The sequence below is a fragment of the Dasypus novemcinctus genome, chromosome 8 (assembly GCF_030445035.2).
Source record: "Dasypus novemcinctus isolate mDasNov1 chromosome 8, mDasNov1.1.hap2, whole genome shotgun sequence".
NCBI lineage: Eukaryota > Metazoa > Chordata > Mammalia > Cingulata > Dasypodidae > Dasypus > Dasypus novemcinctus.
In genome coordinates this window covers 10,290,058-10,310,532 of record NC_080680.1, presented here as the reverse complement: position 1 = coordinate 10,310,532, position 20,475 = coordinate 10,290,058, and the positions used below count along the sequence as shown (strand labels likewise).

The following is a 20,475-nucleotide window of genomic DNA, read 5'->3' as shown; positions in this document are numbered from 1 at the left end:
GGTTTCCTAAGTGGATGCGCCTCCTTGCTGAAGTCTCCTGGCACCCCCAACTCGATACACGCGGAACTCGTGGTCATTCCAGGACACGCACAGAGCAGCGAGAAACAGGAGTCAACCGAAAACCCGTGTTTCCCGCTGACACCTACTTTCTGTTTCACCTCTTCCTACCATTACGTGTGCTTTCAAGGAGTATTTAATGCATACTGATCCCGATTCTGTGCTTTTTGTTGGTGATTTTGCTATTTAAAATGCCTAATATTCCTAGCACAAGCACACTGTGATATGCCCTGAGCACAAAATCTGCGTTTTCGAGAAGCTTTGAGGAGGCAGGAGTTCTAACACTGGTGGCTGGGAGTTCAATGTTACTAAATCAACAACGTATATTGATTAAGGTGTCTTTAAGCATAAACACACTTAAAACAAGGTTATTTTTTGATCAGTTGACAAAAACGTGATCAGAGGAGCAGGGGTTCAGTATTTCCTAATTCAATGCTTGCGGAAACTTTATAGAACATACCTACTATGAATAATAAAAATCAACTGAATTCTCCTTTAGTTCTGACGGCACCAAACCCGTGCTGGGGCACACCATAAAGAGGCAGAAAACAGGCCGCCGCTTTCGTGACGTGGAACTCGTGACGAAACCTCCTGCAGGGCCAGTTCTATGAAGAACTATTACTCTGCCGGCGGATTTCATTACTTACCTAATGATGATGAGTGTCATCAAACATTTCAGGAACCAGGCTACAAGCTCTTCCTATCGCCTAGTGTCAGCAGAATCTGAAATGAAATCAGAAAAGGGGATATTTTAGCAGGGCAAACTCTGAACCAGAATTCCTTAAGAACGCATACGCAGATTCAACACCGCTGTTGCTGTCACGCTAAAACTCCCCGCCAGGGACTCAGTGAGCACAATGTCAGAGCGAGGGGCGGGCACGGTGTTCGTGGAGTAAATCATCTGCCCAGCTGTATCTAGGGGAATAATCCAACCCGAGCTGAAGGCAGGGGCAGGAATGGGAAAAGAGTATCACCCACACCTGGTGAGCCCTCCCCTCTCCCCTCTTCTCAGCGCCCAGTGGACAGTACCTGGTGCTCTCCTTCCTGGAACATGTGCTTTAGGGGCGTGCTGAGGCAGCACACAGGAATGGTGTGATGGATAACAGAGTCACAGTAAAAAGGTATTTCAGCACCAAGTTTCCAAATTGTTCCGCAACTGAGAATCATACAGCACGATGGTGTTGGTGCCAGAGCTCAGAATTTCAATAATTTTTTAAGTTTTAAAAGAAATTATCTACTTAAAAAAAAAATCAGAAAAGGAAGAGGAGGAGAAGAAGGATAAAAGGGAGAGAAAAGAAGAAACCAAGAAAGTATCAGAATTTGTGGAGGGTTATAATTAATCCCTCAACAACACAAGGGTCCCCCACAGATGAATGGATATACAAAATGTGGAATAAACACGATGGAATATTATTCAGCCATAAAATAAGAACTGGATGAGCCTTAAAAATGCTGCGTGAAGCCAGCCTGGCACAGGAGGACAAATACTGTATGACTCACTGATAGGAAATATCTAGAATAAGCAAATTCAAAGTCAGAGAGCAGAGCAGAGGTTCCCGGGGGGCTAGGCAGGGAGAGGGAATGGGGAGCTACTGCTCAAGAGGGACAGCGTTTCCGCTTGGGGTGATGGAAAGTTTTGGTCCTGGATGGTGGGGCTGGCAGCACAACACTGTGATGTAAAGAAAGTCTTTGCACATTTGATGTGATGTGTTACAATTTTCTTTTAAAGCTGCAGAGTTTCTGTTTGAGGTGAAAAATGGGGGTAATGGATGTTGGTGAAGATAGCCCCACACTGTGAATTTTACATTGAAAGTTAAAATGGGAAATTGTGAATTGTATATATGTTACCACAATAAAAAGCTTCTTTTTTTTAAAGTAGGGCTTACTAACTAAGCATTGCACAAAACCCAGAAGTCAGAAAGGAAAAACATGAAGCAACAGGCTGAGCAAATCCTCTGCAGCACTCACTTCAGGAGTTTCCGTCCCAGCTAATCCAAGAGCCCTTGAGCATCGTTCTGGCAAGCACCCCAAAAGCCAAGTCACCCGGCTCCACGGCCACACGTTCACAACTACAGACCACAGATTAAGGGGAAGGGCGCTCTTCAATATCATTTCTAATGAAAGGAACACCAACTCAACCAAGACACTCAACCCCCAAAATTGGGGACGGGGTGGTGAGCAGGTGCTTCCGAACACAGGAACCGAGGCCACGGGCGCCTCCCCGTGACACTTACGACATCACATTCCCACCTAGGCAGAGATAGGCTATAGCCTTTTCCCTGCATTCCCCCCGCAGCCCAGCAGTGACAGACCCCGAAACCAGCACAGCTGACAAATAAAATGAATTCCGGGCCATTCAAACCCCCGGCTCCCAGGCAACCACGAGAGGGCGGGAGGTGGGCCAAGTGTGCGCAAATGAAAACTGGCCGGGAGGGAAGTGGAAAGGTCAGCTGTGGGGCACAACTACCGCGCCCTCACAGCCCGCGGGGCCGCGGTCATGCACGTCTGTACGTGGCTGTGGGCGAGAGGGAAACTTCTGGAGGGATTTTCAAGGAAATGGTAAAAAGTTATTTTCGCTGTTGGGAGGAGGTCTGGAGAGGACAAGGTGACGTGCTCACGGAGTTTGCACACTTCCGTGTTGCTGACATTTTTACGCCGTGCACACAGCAACGGATGCGTGTTACTGTCTCTTTAGTTAACAGCACCTGCTTTCCTTTGGAGGGACCTGCTCGGCCAAGTCTCGTGGTTGAGCTGTACCTTCACACACACACACCCCAACTCACCCCTTTTTTCCAAAGTCTTAGTGGATTTGTTTCAACACACACACAAGACTGCAGGTGCGCTGAGCAGCAGGCCGATTCGGGGGTTCAACTCCCCGCCTCGGTCGCGGGCACCCGGGGGAACTCGCCCACCACGCGCGCACACCTGGGGCCACCTCGCCCTTGCCCCCTGGGGACACCCACCACTAAGCCCCTCGGTGACTCTGGGGTCAGATTCTAGCTATCCCAAGTCCTGAGAGATTCCAAGTGCCTCTTGGGCCAGTGAATCTCAGAATCCCCTGGAGAGCCTGTCACAACACAGATGGCCAGGCCCACCCAGGGGCTCCTGATCCAGGCCCCAGCATGGGCGGGGGCCCGAGAACCTGCATTTCTAACAAGCTCCGAGGGGAAACTGCTGCCGCGGATGCTGGGCCCGCACTTGGAGAACCGCTGCGGGGTGTCAGGGAATAAAGGAGGCCCATTCATTCATTGGTGCCTGTTTTCTGCTCCTTTTGTATGTATTGCTCTGACCCTAACTCTCCTGAAGATACAAAGAAATGACTAGAAAGTTCCTTCCAGGGAGGCACGGACAGCACACGACAGGGAACCACCTCACCAGAACATGACGACAGGTGCGGGGCGGGCAGCCGAGCACCTGCTCTCATGCTGAAGCTGCCGGGCGTTTCCAGGGTTGCTGGATGGCTTCCCCCCATGCGGTGTTCTGTCTGTCCACACAGTCGCCCGCCTCCCTTCCCAGGGCCTTGGCCTGGCCGCCCCTGCATCTCCATCAAGCCACTACCCCCGGCAGCAGGGGTGGGGGACCCCGTCAGAAAGGCCACAGCGGGGGAGGCCCTGGGGTGCAGCTCCAGCCACCAAGTTCAGGTCCTACCTGGAGGAAGCCCACGAGCCCTGGCGTGTCATGGGGTCCATTGAAATGATGGCCCCGCCCGGCTCGCACCTCTACTCTGTGCAAAACTCTGGTTGAGACCTGCTTACTGATTTGCAAGCAACTCGACGCCCCCAAACTCGGGGGCCTGATGGGCAGGTGAGAGCTTCGAGTCCTGCTTTCCCCAAAACCCACGAGAGGTTTAAACAAGGTCCGACCAGCTCCAGATAATGGCCCAAATGGGACGGACTCGCGTGCCCGTCTGAGACCCTGCGTCACCACGGAGAACAAGAGCAAAAGGGAGCGACACGGGGAGAACCCCAGCGCTCCGCAGACCCGGCACGCGTTCAGCGGGAAGCCCGCCAGCGCGGGACACTGATATGCTGGGGAGGCCCCCTTCCCTCACGGGGCGCGCCACGTTATAATACAGCCTGTGCATAAATCCAGAATCATCTAATTCTGTATCCAAGTGTGCCTAGTCTCTAGAAACCCAGTTAAGTAATATAGGTCCTACAGGCTTTGAATGTTCAGAAAGGATGGAAGACTGAATGTGTATGCAAAGTGGCATCCAGACGGAATGTGAGGGAGATTTTAATTCAAGCTCACCTGGAATGTGGGGGATATGCTAATTCAAGCTCACCTGGAATGTGGGGGATATGCTAATTCAAGCTCACCTGGAATGTGGGGGATATGCTAATTCAAGTTCACCTGAAATGTGGGGGGTACTTTAATTCAAAAACCTATCTGGTACTCAGACAAACACATAACTAACAAGGAAAGTCGTTTTCTTTCAAAAAGGCACCATTTAACTCCCCACCCTTTTATCTTTTCTGTATAAAAGGAAACCCAAAATTCTATTTGGGGCTCGGCTTTTATTAGGACAGGAGTCCAGGAGTCCCGCCGGGCGAAATAAATCACCTTCCTTCTCAGAGTTGTCGTGTTCTGGCCTTCGATACCGCGCACACCCGACTTCTCTACTACCCGTCGCCAGGGCCCCCTTCCCACACGGCTCAGCCGGGCACGTGGCCACCACACACACAAAACAGACACACTCCACGGGACGTCCAAACACAGAAACCTGCTCCCCAGCCCAGACCACCGAAGGGACGACCGCTGGCCGCCCCTGACACCTATGGACACACAAATTACCACTTGAGGCAGTGTCCACCGAACTCGTTACTTCTCTTGCAAATGTGCAAGAGCCCCCTTTTCAAGATTACTGCCCCTTAGAGAAGAAATACCTGTGAAATGAAGCATTCACCTCACAGGTCAGAGAGGAAAAACCAGTTAAAACAAAGTACCTGGGAAGGAGATTTGGCTCAAACGATAGAGCATCTGCCTACCACATGGGAGGTCCACGGTTCAAACCCGGGGCCTCCTGACCCATGTGGAGCTGGCCCACGCGCAGTGTTGATGCGCGCAAGGAGTGCCCTGCCACACAGGGGTGTCCCTGCGTAGGGGAGCCCCATGCGCAAGGAGGGCGCCCCATAAGGAGAGCCACCCAGTGTGAAAGTGCAGCCTGTCCAGGAATAGTGCCGCACACACGGAGAGCTGACACAGCAAGATGACGCAGCAAAAAGAGACACAGATTCCCATGCCGCTGATAAGGATAGAAGCGGACACAGAAGAACACACAGCGAATGGACACAGAGAGCAGACAACTGGGGAGGGGCAGGGAAGGGGAGAGAAATAAATAAATAAATCTTTTTTAAAAATTAATGTACCCTTCTCCCTTTCCAAAATTCACAAAGGAAAGGAAGGGATGGCTCAATGCTGGGGGGAATGTATGAGAATGCCACCTACCCAACTGTCCATGAGAAGTCTTTTCCAGAAAACAATGATTTTCAGGAATCTTAAAAACCTCCACCGTGGGGTAAGATCGGAAATGGGGACAAATATACTCCAGATGCTGTAAAACTAAAATATCTCCCAAAAGAGATTACATAAGTAACGGTAACCAAAGGACCACACTGGCGCCAAGTTGTCAGTACATGGCTTTCTGGATATAAGACATGAACTGATTACAGAGGTTCCCAGATGCATGCCTGCCTCCACTAAGGAGGCCGTCGTTACATCCAGCACCTTAAACGAGAAAATGCCAGCGTGCCAGTGAAAAAACATTTTTTTGAGCAACACACCTCTGAGTTTTTCTCCTATTGGGAGACTGGCACTTGGATAGAAATCACGCGGTTCCGACCATCTAGAGCCCGGCAGCACTGGGTCACCTACATTGGCCTGTGTTTCTTGAATAACAATGAACTACCGGATTAGATGAAAGAGCAGGGAGTTCTTGCAACCTTATTTCCACAGCAGTGCATTAACGGATTTTCAGTAAGGAAAGGAAACTCTCAGGCTTTGCCAGGACCCAAACTGCAGAGCATGGCACGAAAGTCACACAGGCTGTCTGGGATGTTCTCTGTACAGCCAGAAAGAAAATGCTTTGAAATTGCTCAGAGTCGTTGCAGTGCACATTCCGGATGCTCCATCTCTCACAAGCCTAGACGCTGGGACGTCTCACTAAAACCTCATCCAAAACCTAGATGCGGTGCTGCTGAACTCACGAAAACCATGACTGTGCACCAGAAGCTCACTCACAGCACAGAACCCTGCCAGCCGGTTCCTGCAGAGGAGGAGCCGGCCAGGGAGGCGCTTCTCTTCTGACGACAGTAACAGGCGTGGAAATCCCAAACACCCAGGCGTGCAGGTATTTATTCTCCTCATCACATGGCTACACAAGAAGAGCCATGTTTTCTGTACAAAATCAACTTCCCAGTGAGATGACAGAATGTATTAAATTCAAAAGAATAAAAAATGCCCCCGTAAGGATCTCCAGCAAATGATGAAAGCATTTCATCCAGATTTGGGAACCGGACAAGCCGTGTGCTTAAAACGAGCCAACATCACCATGGATTGAAAGCTGCCCTGGGTCGCTGTGGACACAGGGGCAGCCCGTCTCTGAACGCCAAATGGCCTCGAAGCGCTCCGCGGCGCCCTGAGGCCCATCGCCCACGCTTCCCCCAGGTGGTGGCCTCTTCCTCCTCCCTCTTGCTCGAGGGGCAGGACCATCTATTTGTTGTTGATGATTTTCATTTGTTTTATTTTTGCACGGGAGAAGGAAGACTCCCCTAGTAAATATCAGCCAAGCCTCAGAAATAAAATTCCAGAACAAGGTCTCTTTGTGTTGAGCTAAAAAAAACAAAAACCAGTGAGGCCAACTAGAGCGAAGGGCATGGCTTCCACTTGGGGTCACTTGGGGACGCCTCCCTCAGGGGCCGCCCCAGGCGCACGTTTCTTGCGCTTTAGAGGTTCTTGCTGAACTCCTGAACCAGAGCACCAATCTTTCTGGGGGCAGAGTCTTTGTCTGAGGTGGCAAAAAAGGGAGTGTGAGGTAAAGGACACAGTGGGTATAATTACTAACACTGAATTGCACACTTGGAAGCACTTAAAATGGGGAAATCCGAGTCGTATAGACGGTACGACAATTAAAGCTCAGAAAAAAAAAAAGCGGAGGGCACGGCCGCCACGTCACACGGCCAAAACCGCCCGGAGCCACCACTCTTTGGCCCTTTCTCCCTCTCCCCTCTCAGAGGCTTCATCCTCACGGAGAAGCTGCATTCTTTCTTCATCACATTACAGATGGGAAACATAAGGCTCTCCGGAGTCGGCGGTGGCCGCGGCCGCGGGGGTTAATCCAGCAGAATACAAGACGATGACGCCCGGCACTGGGCCCTGGGCCCTGGGCCGGCCGACACTGAGAACCTCCCCGCATACCCCAGGACCCAGCTGGCTAAGCGGGGACCCCATCGGGCAGGCAATGCCCTCAGAAGGCAGGGGCGATGGCCCCTGGGACCCCCGGCCTCCACAACTGGGGAAGAGCGGGGAGTGGGGGCCCAGCCCCGGGGCCAGCCCCCGCAGGCTGCACGGGCAGGGACAAGCCACGGTGCCAAGCTGCGGGGGCCACCAGAGGAGAAGACCAAGGAGGAGACGGACCGCGGCCCCAGCCAGCCACGGAGCTCGAACCTCGCAGAGAGGAGGTAAAGCAAATTCCAGGACGGGGCCTTAGCTCCCTGCAGACGGGGCGGGGAACCCCCAGCCACAACCCGGGGGTGCTCCACATCCCAGGGCCCACCAGGCCAGCCTGGCGCCAACGCAGACCTCGGGGGCGCCGGGGTCTCCACTCTCTGCTCAGCTGACACTAACCACCACCAAGTAAAGCCCCCAGCCCCGAGCGGGTCTGCAGTTACTCCTTTACCGATTTTGGCCCCATTATGTTGTGTCCTCCAAAAAGAGAGGCAGAAGTCCGACGACTCCCGGTACCCGGGGATGCGACCTTATTTGGAAACGGTCTTGGCAGCTAGACCCAAGTGAAAACGAGGTGGCGCGGGACTAGGGAGTCCCTGGAAGGGGAAGACAGAGGGCCACGAGACGGTGGAGGCTGCGGCTGCTGACCACGGACCGCCACGATGCATGGCCACCCAGCAGGACCAGGCGAGGCCGTGGGGGAGCCCCTGGCCACCCAGATGCTGGACTCCAGGCTCTGGAACTGGGACAGTGGCCTGCTGTGGCCAACCACACGGTCTGTGGCGCTCCACCACGGCAGCCCTGGAAAACACCGCGGGCATCAGGCCCCCTCGACAGCTGTGAACATCTCGAAAGCGCAACACGGCCTGGAACACACAGCCGTCGATGAGCCCCCTGGGACTGACCCAGCAGAGCGCAAACCAGGAAAAGAGCTTGTTTTCAGCCCATCCGAGGAGCACCCCATTCTGGCAGAGACCCACAGACAAGGCAGGAAAAAGCCCCCTGCCTTCCCCGGTCAGAGTGTCCGTTTAAAGAGACACCTTAGCCTGGCGCTTCCCGGGGACAGCAGCCAAGAAGGGGACACTTTAGAGAATGAGAAAATCCCCACTGCTGGGCGAGAAACAAGGCGGCCGGGGCAGGGTGGTGAGAGTGGTGAGAAATTTAAAAATTCAAATGCTTTTTAAGTGAACAGGTGTTAAAAATTGTATTTTTACAAGGGGTTGAGATGTTACAACCCCTTTGAAAGAGAGTCAAAGAATCACAAAAATTATAAGGCAAAGGGGAGAGGGAGCCGGAGCGAGCACGTCAGAAGCCTGGGGATCTCCTTCGGGGTGACGAGGTCTTTGAACCGGGAGAAGAACCGGCAGAGTAGGAGCGCCCTGAGCTGCTCGTTTTAATGTGGCTCATTCCATGTCGTGTGCATTTCCCCGATGAATTGCCAGTGAACGCCACACTGGCTTTCTCCACGGGGGCAGGAAGTCGATGGAAACTCCAGCGGACAGGACTCATTTACCCTCTACCCACAAGGATCGGCTGCTCTCGGTGCTCCGCGGCTCCAGCGTTCCATCGAACCTGCCCGCTCCAGAGGCCCAGGGGGACAGAGGGAGACAGAGCTGCGGGCTCACGAGGGAGCACGGGCAGGCGGGCAGCAGTGGGGTGGGATGGAGGTTAAGAGGTGTCAGGAAGAAACGCCTGCTCTCCTGGAGGTACGCGGGGATGGTGGAGAGCAGGGAGCGGGGCGGCGAGGCCAGGGTCTGCGCGCGACACGGGAACCGAGGCCACCGAAGCACCGTGGCAGGGTGCGAGGTCCCGCCGTGCCCAGGCCCCGTGCGGCCGGGGTGTGGACTCCGAGCAGCTCCTCTGCCTGGCTGCCGCGTGTTTCCAGCACGGCGGTCTGAGCTGCACACGGCCAATGCCAAATGATAGGACAACAGCGAAGAGATTTCCCCAGATCCAAGCGCACCGAGAAAATAAGGCGATCCCTCGGTTCTGAGATCATGCAGCCTTGAAAACAGGAAGGACTGCGAGGCTGATTCATTTTCAGAAATGCCTTTGCTTTCCACCCGTCTGGGATTCTTTCCAGGGCTCCTCGACTCGCTCCAAGAGACCACGGTGTCAGAGAAAACGGGCTGCCCGGGCCTCTGCCTTTTCCAGGAAGCCGCGCGTTGTTTACCCAGGTCTCCCTGCCGACAACACCCCTTCCAGCGCGTGCACGCCTGCCCCGACACGCAAATGCTTACGGACCGTCTGGGAGCACGCGTGACAGTCCTCCCAGGCACACGTGGCCCCGCAGACGTCCAGGTTCAACGGCAAATGTTTTCTTATCTGCTGGGGCCGCCACACTGAGGCAGTTGGCTCCTGAGAATCTGGCTGGCGGGGTTAACACGGGGTACGTGTTAGTGTTTGGGGGCGGCAGAGAACACATGCTGGAGTCACCCCATCGGCCAACTCCAAGCCAGGGCTCTGGGAAGGCACAATGATGACGCGATAACTCAGAGGTTTCCAGCTTGAAAAAGAAAGCTCGGACCTGATTCTCTCCAAATCCCATATGCTCTGAGCCACTGTGAGATTCTCGTCAGTGCTCATGGATTGTGCTGTGAGATTTATGGATTACTCGAGAGCACAAGGCCATGCCCGCCCCGACAGGGTTTATGTGAGGTGCACGCTGCTGCATATTACTGTTGGATGTGTCCTCTGGCACACTGTCAAGTGGCCTTCGAGACAATCCCAATTCACAAAACTGGAGCAATGGCTCCAACTTGCTTTACTGAAAGATGTAAATTTGGTGGTGACAAATCCTACCACCCAGGGGAAATGAACAGCTGGGATTCCAGTGTGAAAGCCGAACGTGAGTAGGTATCTTCCCCTGCTAATGAGGGAGTCGCTAATGGGATGGTTTCGCCGAAACCGCTGGGAAAAGAAACATGAGGAGGCCGTGGGATGAGGAGTATCTGGAAACTGGGGGATTCTATTCCACCAGCTTCCCGGCTTCCCCATCTGCCCCTGACCCAATGAGCCGTCTGCTCTGTGACTGCAAAACAGGGGCGTGACACCCGTTACATTCAGACTGAATCCTGTTCACCACAAAGACACGCTCGAGTCCTCACGACCGGTCCTGCGCAGGTGAACCCACCTGTAAACAGGACCCCCGAAGGCCACATTAATTAAGGTGCGGCCAAACTAAATCACACCAGCCTTAATGCAAAACGATGGAGTCCTTAGAAGCAGTCTGGACAGGTGTAAGCCCAGACAGACGGTTGGTTTAGTCTGCTGAAGCTGCCGGAATGCCACAGACCCAAAGCGCGTGGCTTTAGCAACGGGAATTTATTACAAGTTGACAGTCCTGAGGCTGGAAGATATGCAAATCAAGGCGTCATCAGGAGATGCTTTCTCCCTCAAGATCGGCTGCTGGCCATCCTGGACTCCTCTGCCACGCGGCAGGGCACATGGGGCTCTGCTGGTCCATCCCTTCTCTTCCGGGGTTCCTTGCTTTCATCTCTGGCTTCTGTCACTTTCTCTCTCCCTGTCTCTGTATTCATCCCGTCTATCAGGGACTCCAGTAAGAGGATTAAGATCCGTTTGGGGCCATGCCTGAACTGAAGAAGCCTAATCAGAAGGCCCTTGACTGAAGGAACCTCTTCAAAAGGTCCCACCCACAACAGGTTCACACCCACAGGAACAGATTAACTTTAAAAAATCGGTTTTCTGGGGTCCACACAGGCGATGTGATGGCCACGTGACGGAGGCAAAGACTGCCTCCGGTTTCCGGGCAGCCACAGCAGGGCAGACCTCAGCATGAGGCTGCCAACACCTTGAGCTTGGATTTCCAGCCTCCAGCGCTGTGGAACAGTAAATTCCTTTAGTTAAGGCAACCAGTGCGTGGTACTTGTTCATCAGCCCTGGCAACTAAGACCACGCCTGCGTCCCCTCCATCTGATGTTTACTTCCCAAGGAGGTTTTCTATGGGGTGTTCTGTGACCCCAGGCACTCAATAAATGTGCTTTGTGGGATTTTTTGTGTTGGTTTTTATTTTTCTTCTTGTCAATAAACATGTTTCGAATGTATTTCAAATAAAGCCCAGTGATCTCTCTGGCAAACCAGCCGAGTTTCTCCAGGACAAGCAAAATAATGTTTTCCAGGGTGAAAACCACAATTTTCACTGCCGAACTTAGAGAGGCAGTGAGGAGTTTTCCAGCCAAACCAGGTCCACTTGCACAATCGAGAAAAATCTTAAAGACAGCAGCTACAGAGCTAAGGCCATGTGGGCTGTACTGTCAGTCGTGCCTTTAGATTGCAGCACTCAACAGAAAGGAGCCGTTGCCGGCTCGCACACAGGAAAGGGCACCTGCTTGGCGAGGAGCACGGCTGTCGGGGCGTGCCTGTGAACAAGAACCAGCAGGTATTCCTCAGGCTAGCCTCGAGAGCCCTTACTTCTGGGGGTTTCTGAGTTTGCCAGAACCGCTACGGCACACATCACACACTCTGGGCTTAAACAACTGGGATTTGTCATCTCAGAGTTTGAAAGGCGCAAGTCCAAAAGCAGGACCCCACAGGTCTTGCCTCTGGCATCTGCAGACCTGGTGTGGGCTTGTTGCAATGCCTGCGGCTCCTTGGCTGCCATCTCTCCCTCTGTCACATGGTGATGTCCTCGGCCCACCTGGGGCTCTTCTGACTTCTGGTTTCCACTAATGGAGTCCAAATTCCCTCTTTATAAAGCCACCAGTTGTACAGATTAAGACCCACTCTGGGGAAGCAGATGTGGCTCAAGCAATTGGGCTCCCACCTACCATACGGGAGGTCCCAGGTTCGGTTTTCAGTGCCTCCTGGAGAAGACAAGCAAGGGAGCAAACTGAGGCGGTGAGCTGATGCAACAAGGAGACACAAAGAGGGAAACACAACAAAAGATACAACAAAGTAGGGAGTGGAGGTGCCTCAAGCGACTAAGTGCCTCTCTCCTATATGGGAGGTCCCAGATTTGGTTCCCGGTGCCTCCTAAAAGAAAAGACAAGCAGACACAGAGAGCACACAACAAATGGACACAGAGAGCAGAGAGCGGATGGACACAGAACAGACAGTGAGTGGACACAGAGAGCACACAGCAAGTGCAAACAACAAAGAGGGAGAATAAATAAATGTTTAAAAAAAAAAAGACACCCACTCTAACTCAATTCAGCCACATCTGAACATCCTACCTACAATCAGGTTCACATCCACAAGGCTAAGATTTGGACACGGCTTTCGTGGGGGGCCTGGGTCGATCCCCAACAGGGGGAGATACACTCGGCCTGGTTACGGACTCCGCGCAGACCCAAGAGCTGGGAGGGGGACTGAGTGGGCACGGCCCTGCGGCCAGCAAACGAGAGGCTCACCCACACAGGGCTGGCGCGCAGAGAACCTCAGGCCCCCGGCCACCTTCCTGGCCCGTCCAGGGAGCCCAGGAGCTAAGCTGGTGCCAGAGCAGGCGTCCAACACAACTCTCCAGCTCCCAGTCCACGTGGACGTCCCACGCCCGCTCACCAGCCAGGAAACACCAGCTGCCGCTCCCTACCACGCTGCTCGTGATGATATCTTATTTTAGGGAACTAAAGAGTAAGAAACTAACTAGATGGGGAACCCTCTGGCCAGAAACCTGATGAATGGCAGCAAACATCGAGTGTGGGAAATGCTTTAATGTTCAATTTTCAATTTCACTCTCATGACTTTAAATGTCTTTCTGAGCCCTTTAACCTGGTTTACACAAAATCGGCAATCCTCACATGTGCCTCATGTCAAAATAAGAAACAGTACCGGGAGGCAGCTCGTGCAGCCCGTGCGCCTTCTCACTTCCGCGTCAAAACCTTCCTTCCTCCATGCCTTTCACAGCATATTGTAAAGGATTCAAAATAGCTTAAATTGCCTCTCTGAATAATGCCCACCTTTTAAAACCGGTGGAAGGTTTCAACCCCAATGCTCTCTACAGAAAGGTTTTTCTACTTTCCATCAAGTGAAAGGGTAAATTTGAATGCACCCTCTTGCCCTCCTCCTCACGGACACACGCAGAGGGTGGGGGGCTGAAGGGTGGGGGCGTGGCTGAGCAGGCTGGAGGGCACCCCCACTTTAACATTCAGGAGTTAGCTCCTACCTGCAAACAGTTCTGTCCTGGTGATGCTCTGGTGAACGGCTGCTGGGCAGGTGAGAATCCACGGGTTCCTGCCACCCCCTGGCTGGAAACGGGGGCCAGCATGGGAGGTGCCTGCCTGCAAGAGCCATCTCCTCCTTCAAAGCAGAAAACCACAGAAGGAGGATCCATCGCTCCCTCAGCTCCCGTACCTTCTGCTTTTTTGATTCCCCAAGCAGGAGAAAGTCAAGACCGACAATTAAAGCCACAGTAGTAAATGCTGCAACTGGCTATTTATTGTTTAGGTTGGAAAACTATAATATCCACCCATAGAAGGTACTATGGATAGATATTTGATGAAGAAATACAAAAAACCATGAAATGCTAGCTTTCTGTGGGAACTACAAGGAGGAAGGAAACAAACTGATTTTTTAAAAAATGTACACAGGGCCCACCCAGCCATCCTTTTCTTTAAAGACTTATTTTATTTCTTTATTGTCCCCCCTCACTGTCTGTGCTTGCCGTCTGCTCTCTGACTATTCGCTGTGTGTTCTCTGCATCTGCTCATCTTCTCTTTAGGAGGCACCAGTAACCGAACCCAGGAACCCCCACGTGGGAGAGAGGCGCTCAGTCGCCTGCGCCACCTCGGCTCCCTGCTTTGTTGCGTCTCTCACTGTCCCTCCTGTGTCTCCTTGCTGCGTCCTCTTGTTGCGCCAGCTCACCACGGCTGCCCGTCACACCAGCTTGCTGTCTTGCTCATCCCATCCAGGAGGCCCAGGGATTGAACCTGGGACCTCCCGAGCAGTAGGCAGGAGCTCAATCGCTTGAGCCACATCCCCTTCCCACCAGCCCTACTTTTAAAAGATAAACACTGAACACCTTTGCACCCAACACACGCATCAGCACTGAGCACCACACATTTCAAACACCCCCCGGAATGGTTGACCAACTTGAGTTACAAAAGAAAAACAGGAGGCTTCCCGACTAGCTGTTGATTTGAAAACTAAGAGCAACAAACAAAGGGTCAGTCCCCCAAAAAAAGAAAATCAGGACAGGTAGGGAGGCCAAAGAGAGAAGAGAACACTATAACCAATAGGCTGACCCAGACTGGACCGACAGTGATTTCGCTGATGTTGTGGAACACTGGTCAGTTGGGCTAATGTCTCAAGTCGGCCAGGTAATGGTGGACAGCTCTCTGGTCAAGCAAGCACCGGGCTAATTGTAATACAAGGGCACTGATGGACTTTAATCATCGGTTTGTTTACTGCCTGGACGGTTGATTACATCTACATCAACCAGGGAGATTGCTGTCAGTAATGAGTGACACTTTATCCCATGAATTGGAATAAAGAATTCCCCTTTTTTAAAAGGAGAAGCGATTTCAGCATTCAGGGAGAATTCCCCAGGTCGTCTTTGGACAGCCAAGCTGTCCCAGAAACTCAACAAGGACCTTCTTCAGACTTTCATCCGAGCCCCTGGTTTGCAGCCTGCCCGCAGAACCTGGACTTGTGCACCCCCACGGTCACGTGAGAGAATCTTCTAAAATCCCGCACTACTGAGAGATACCTCATTATCTCCTGTTGACTGTTTCCCTAGAAAACCCTGACTAATACAAACACAAACCGCTTTCCCACAACGACCCGTTGTGGAAATATGCCGTCCAGTCACGCCACTGCTCCGTTTCCATCTCAAAGGAAAAACAGCTTCTCTCTGGACCGACAAGCCAGACAACAGGTGCCACCGTCCGGTGCCCACCTCCTGCAAGCCCGTGTGACGGAGCTGACGGCATCACAGTGTTAAAAACTCCCTGCCAGGGCTCCCAGGAAACTGCAGGTTCTCAGGCTTTTTGGGTCTGCAGAACACATGACGTTAAATCGAGCCGAAAGACGCGACACCGAAGGTTTTCCTTCTGGGTGCTGCGATGGGGCCTCTTGAGCAAAGAAGCCAGCAGGATGGCAGGTCCCAAGTCCCAGCCTGTGCGTCGAGGCTGCCTCTCAGATGCTTCCTGCAGGGACAGCGAGTACACGTGGAGAACATTCCTCCCTGGAGCCAAAATCGCCCACAGGGGCCCCAGCAACCCCTCCAGGGCTGACCCAGGCTGCAGTTTTCTCACATGAACACACACATCAAGCCTTATGATTCTGAACACAGTGCGCATTTTGCTCCTCAGAGGCAAGAGGAGAGGATGCCAACGTGCGGGACACCGGTGGCGGGTCTGCACGGGTTCGTTTCACAGGGGAATTCGGATCTAGCCGAGGCCGAGGGAGGGGACTGCTAGAACACCACGACTCACCGCCTGATTCACAGGGCAAATTACACACACAGGGGGCTGAACAGCAGCTCAACCTCAGCGACAGGAATCTGCTCCAAGGATGCTCTCCCTTGCACGTGACTCTCGTTATTTTATAACCAGAAGATTCTAAACCGTAAATTCCTGGAAGCACGGACCGTAAGAGGGTTTTGTTACTCTTTTACAAGCCATCAGCACAGAAACTATAAATGTCACCAACCTACTGGAAAGAAACTGAAATAGTAATCTGCAGGGTTAAGCACCGTCCACACAAAAAGTAACTGCGTTTTCCCCCATTGGTTTTCAAGATTGAACACTGTCCGTGCAAAGAAGTGGCCTTCCCTTCCAGGCCTGACCCCAGCTCGTGCACAGAGCCAGCCTCGTTCCTGGCGGCAGAGGACAGAGCTCACAGCCACACAAGGCCATGGGCACACAGATCCCTTCCTGGACCCTGGCCTTGTCTGGACTGTTCATCCCCTCGAGGTCCCAGTGGCCTGTCCACCTGGCCTTGTCTGGACTGTTTATCCCCTCGAGGTCCCAGCGGCCTGTCCACCTGACTGCCAGACTCGAGAAGACCTTGCAATCCCACCGTAAGTCTCAGAAAGAAAAAACACACAGTAACCCCCTCCCCAACACACACGTCTGTGGCCGCCCCCCACCAAGCCAGGGCCCCATAAGGGGGAGAGCGCAAAGCCTTCCGTCTCCCCAAGTCGGCCCTGAAGGAGATGGGGCCTGGGTCCCCAAAGGACGTCCACCCGGTAGTGGAGGAGCTGATTCTCATCCTCTTCCTTGTACTCCCGTGCTCCCTACCTTAAACACGGGCTACTTTTATACTAAAGAGGAGATGCACACTCTAAAAAGTTCCGATTCTTATCACTCGCTGCAAGAACAAGACAACAGGGCAAGGCCGGCATTTCCCGCATCCCACAGCCTCACATGTCAGAAACCAGGCCTCTCTCAGCTGCCCAGGAGACGCCTGAGCCCCAAGGCAGAGCGAGAGACAGGGCCCCGGTGTGTCCGCTCACGGCCTTGACTCCCGGTGACCTGGACGAGCAGCAAGCTGTGTGGACAGCCTTCAGCAGGCCAGGACAGAGCGAGGAGCGCGGAGCTGCTGCGCACAGCCGCGGGACGGCGGCCAACAGGCCACTTGCAGGAAGAGCCCCGGATTCTGAGCCCATCACAGACAGACCCAGCCATTCGAAGGAGTCGGCCCTGATGCACAACAGGCTCCCCATCACGTAGAAAACTCAGCACCCCACACTGACCCCAGGGCCCAGGCCCCAGTGGTGCCTCACACTCCCTGTAAAACCCTATTTTCATTTGATTGCTCATAAATCCCCCTCCTACTTTAAAGCCCAGTGCCACGCAGGTTCTTTTAAACTATGGAAGCAAAATTAACCTTGCATGAGGAACTACAAAAAACAACGCCCCTTTTCCTTACATAGGAAGACACTCCTATTTTCATTTGATTGCTCATAAATCCCCCTCCTACTTTAAAGCCCAGTGCCACGCAGGTTCTTTTAAACTAATGGAAGCAAAATTAACCTTGCATGAGGAACTACAAAAAACAACGCCCCTTTTCCTTACATAGGAAGACACTACCGTCTCAGGGCTGGGAGACGCAATCCACAGCATCCACAACTGTAAAAACTTCTGTTATGATTTAAGATGAAAGAAGACAACGTATCACATAGAAGGACAAAGACCAAGCTGTCCTACTGTATCCAAAGATACCTCAAACAGAATCTCAACAAAACAATCCGTGATTAAACTTCTGGCTTTATTTTGCCTGGGTTTTTCTAATGATCATGCCTGGAAATAGGCAAAGTCCAAATAAACCAGCACCTACAAACATACCAAAGTAAATACACAATGAACTTGGCTGAAACTGTCTTCCACCCTTCAGGAAGAGGCTGCAGGTCTCTTCTCACTCTTGGTATAAAGTCAGCCACAGTCATCCAGAGTGTAACTCTTCCCTGGCAGCGATCTGACCCTCGTGGAGCTGCGAGGACGTCTGCAGGTCACTGGAGTGCCATGTATTAAATTACTACTTCTAGGCACCAAGTGGCACCCAGCAGCTTAAAAGCCTCAAAGCCCCTCCCCCCTCCCCCCACCCCCCACACAGCTCATTTGCTACTCTCCAGGGAGGACCAAACAAACCAAGGGAATCCAGCCTTGGGAGAATTCTGCAAAGCCTTCTGGTGCATTACATCATTTCCAAACAAAGTTGAATATAAATCACTAGGTCTGAGGTCCCCAAGAGGTTAACACATTCTCAAGTCCCGATATCGGGAATGAAAGAGGAGACATTGCTCCAGATCTACAGACGTTAAAAGCTTAATGAGGGAAGACTAAAAATAAATCTGTGCACAAAAGGTTAGCAACTAGCGGAAGGAAATGCTCAGATGCTTCAGAAGCCACAAATTACCAAACTCACACAAGATGAAATGGATAAGCTGAGCAATACTATTACTACTAAACAGAGAAATTCACAGTTTAAAATTTTCTGAAAAAGATATACCCAAACCAAAAGGGTTTCACTGGCAAATCCTACCAAATATTTATGGAAGAAATTCTACAAAATCTCTTCCAGGAAACAGAACAGGAAGAAATAGTCCCCAATTTAAATAAAGTCAGCATTAACCTGACAGCAAAACCAAACAAAAATAATATAATAAAAGAATGTGATGGATCAATATCCCTCATGAAACCAGATGCAAACATCCTCAGCAAATTATTAGCAAATAGGATCCAAAAATATATAAAAATAATACACAGGGAAGCAGATTTGACTCAACTGATAAGAGTGTCTGCCTACCACATGGGAGGTCCAGGATTCAAACCCAGGGCCTCCTGACCCATGTGGAGCTGGCCCACGAGCAGTGCTGACGTGTGAAGGAGTGCCGCGCCATGCAGGGGTGTCTCCTGCATGGGGGAGCCCCATGTGCAAGGAGTGCGCCCCTGCAAGGAAGCCACCCCACCTGAAAACAGTGCAGCCTGCCCAGGAGTGGCGCCTCACATATGGAGAGCTGACGCAGCAAGATGATGCAACAAAAAAGAGACACGGATTCCCGGTGCCACTAACAAGAATGCAAGCGCATGCAGAAGAACACACAGCAAATGGACACAGAGAGCAGACAACCGGGGGGGGGCGGGGAATAATTTTTTTTTTTAATTTCACTTAAAAATAAATACATAAATAATACACAAGTATATCCCTTTTTGCTACTATTCAGCTCTGTGCTGGAAGTTCTAGTCACAGCAATTAAGTAAGAAAAAGAAATAAAAAGCATCCAAATTGGAAAAGAAGAAGTAAAAGTATCTCTATCTGCAGGTGACATGATATATACAGAAAATCTTTTTTAAAATTTTTTTTGGCATCCCTGGGGGGGCTTGAAAGAAAATCTTATATATAAAGAATCCACAAAAAAACTCCTGGAGCTAATTAAAAAATAAGTAAAATTACATGACACAACACCAACACATAAAAATTACTTGCATTTCTATATACCAGGAATGGGCAAACTGAAAATGAAATTAAGGAAACAAATGCAAACACAGTACCCTCAAAAAGAATAAGGTACTTTGGGGAATAAATTCTACATAGAAGATACAAGATTTGTACACTGAAAACTGCAAAATATTGCAGAAAGAAGTTAAAGAAGACTTAAATAGAGACATTCCATGTTCATGGACTAGAAGAATTAATATTGTTTAGATGGCAATACTACCCAAATCAATCTACAAATCAATACAATTCCTATGAAAAGCCCAACATCCTTTTCTGCAGAAATGGAAAAACTGATCCTAAAATCCATGCTTATTGTAAGGGACACAGACTAGCCAAAATAATCTTGAAAAGAAAAACAAAGTTGGATGACACATTTCCTAATTTTAAAATTTACTACAAAGCTATAGTAAAAGAAACAGTATGGTAATGGCATAGACAGTATGGTACTGGTATATCCACTGATATATAGATCAATGGAATAGAATTGAGAATGCAGATATAAACCTATATATTTAGAGTCATTTAATTTTTGAAAAGGGTGCCAAGATCATTCAATAAGGGAAAACTGTCTTTTTAACAAATGATTCTGGGCAAATGGATAGCCACATGAAAAAGAATGACATTGGATCCATATCTCATACCATATGCAAAAATTAACTTAAAATGAGACCAAAAATCTAAATGTAAGAACTAAAACAATAAACCACTTAGAAGAGAACACAAAGATAAATCTTTATGGCATTAGATTTGGCAGTGGATTCTCAGCTATGACACTAATAGCATAAGAAACAAAAGAAAAAAATGGACAAATTCAGAGTTTCATCAAAATTAAAAACGTTTGTGCATCAAATTGGGACCCTCTCAGAAATATAACCTACAGAATGGGAGAAAATATTTGCAGATTATTTATCTGACAAAGGGCCAGTATCCAGAATACATAAATCACTCTTAGAACTCAACAACAAATAGACAAATGACCCAGTTTAAAAATGGGCAAAGGACTTGATTAGACATTTATTGAAAGAAGACATGCATGCACTTGGCCAACAAGCAAGTGAAAATGAGGCTCAACAT

The 20,475-nt window shown here is 50.9% G+C and overlaps 1 protein-coding gene across 3 annotated transcripts in view; it reads right to left on the bottom strand.

Moving 5' to 3' along the window:
• Positions 1–20,475, bottom strand: part of SEMA4D (semaphorin 4D) — a 159,469-nt gene that overhangs the window by 115,094 nt on the left and 23,900 nt on the right. For all 3 annotated transcript variants that reach the window (XM_071216582.1, XM_071216581.1, XM_058301439.2), the window contains exon 2: positions 705–780. The gene's annotated coding sequence lies outside the window, so the exon portion shown is untranslated. The remainder of the gene's footprint in view (positions 1–704; positions 781–20,475) is intronic.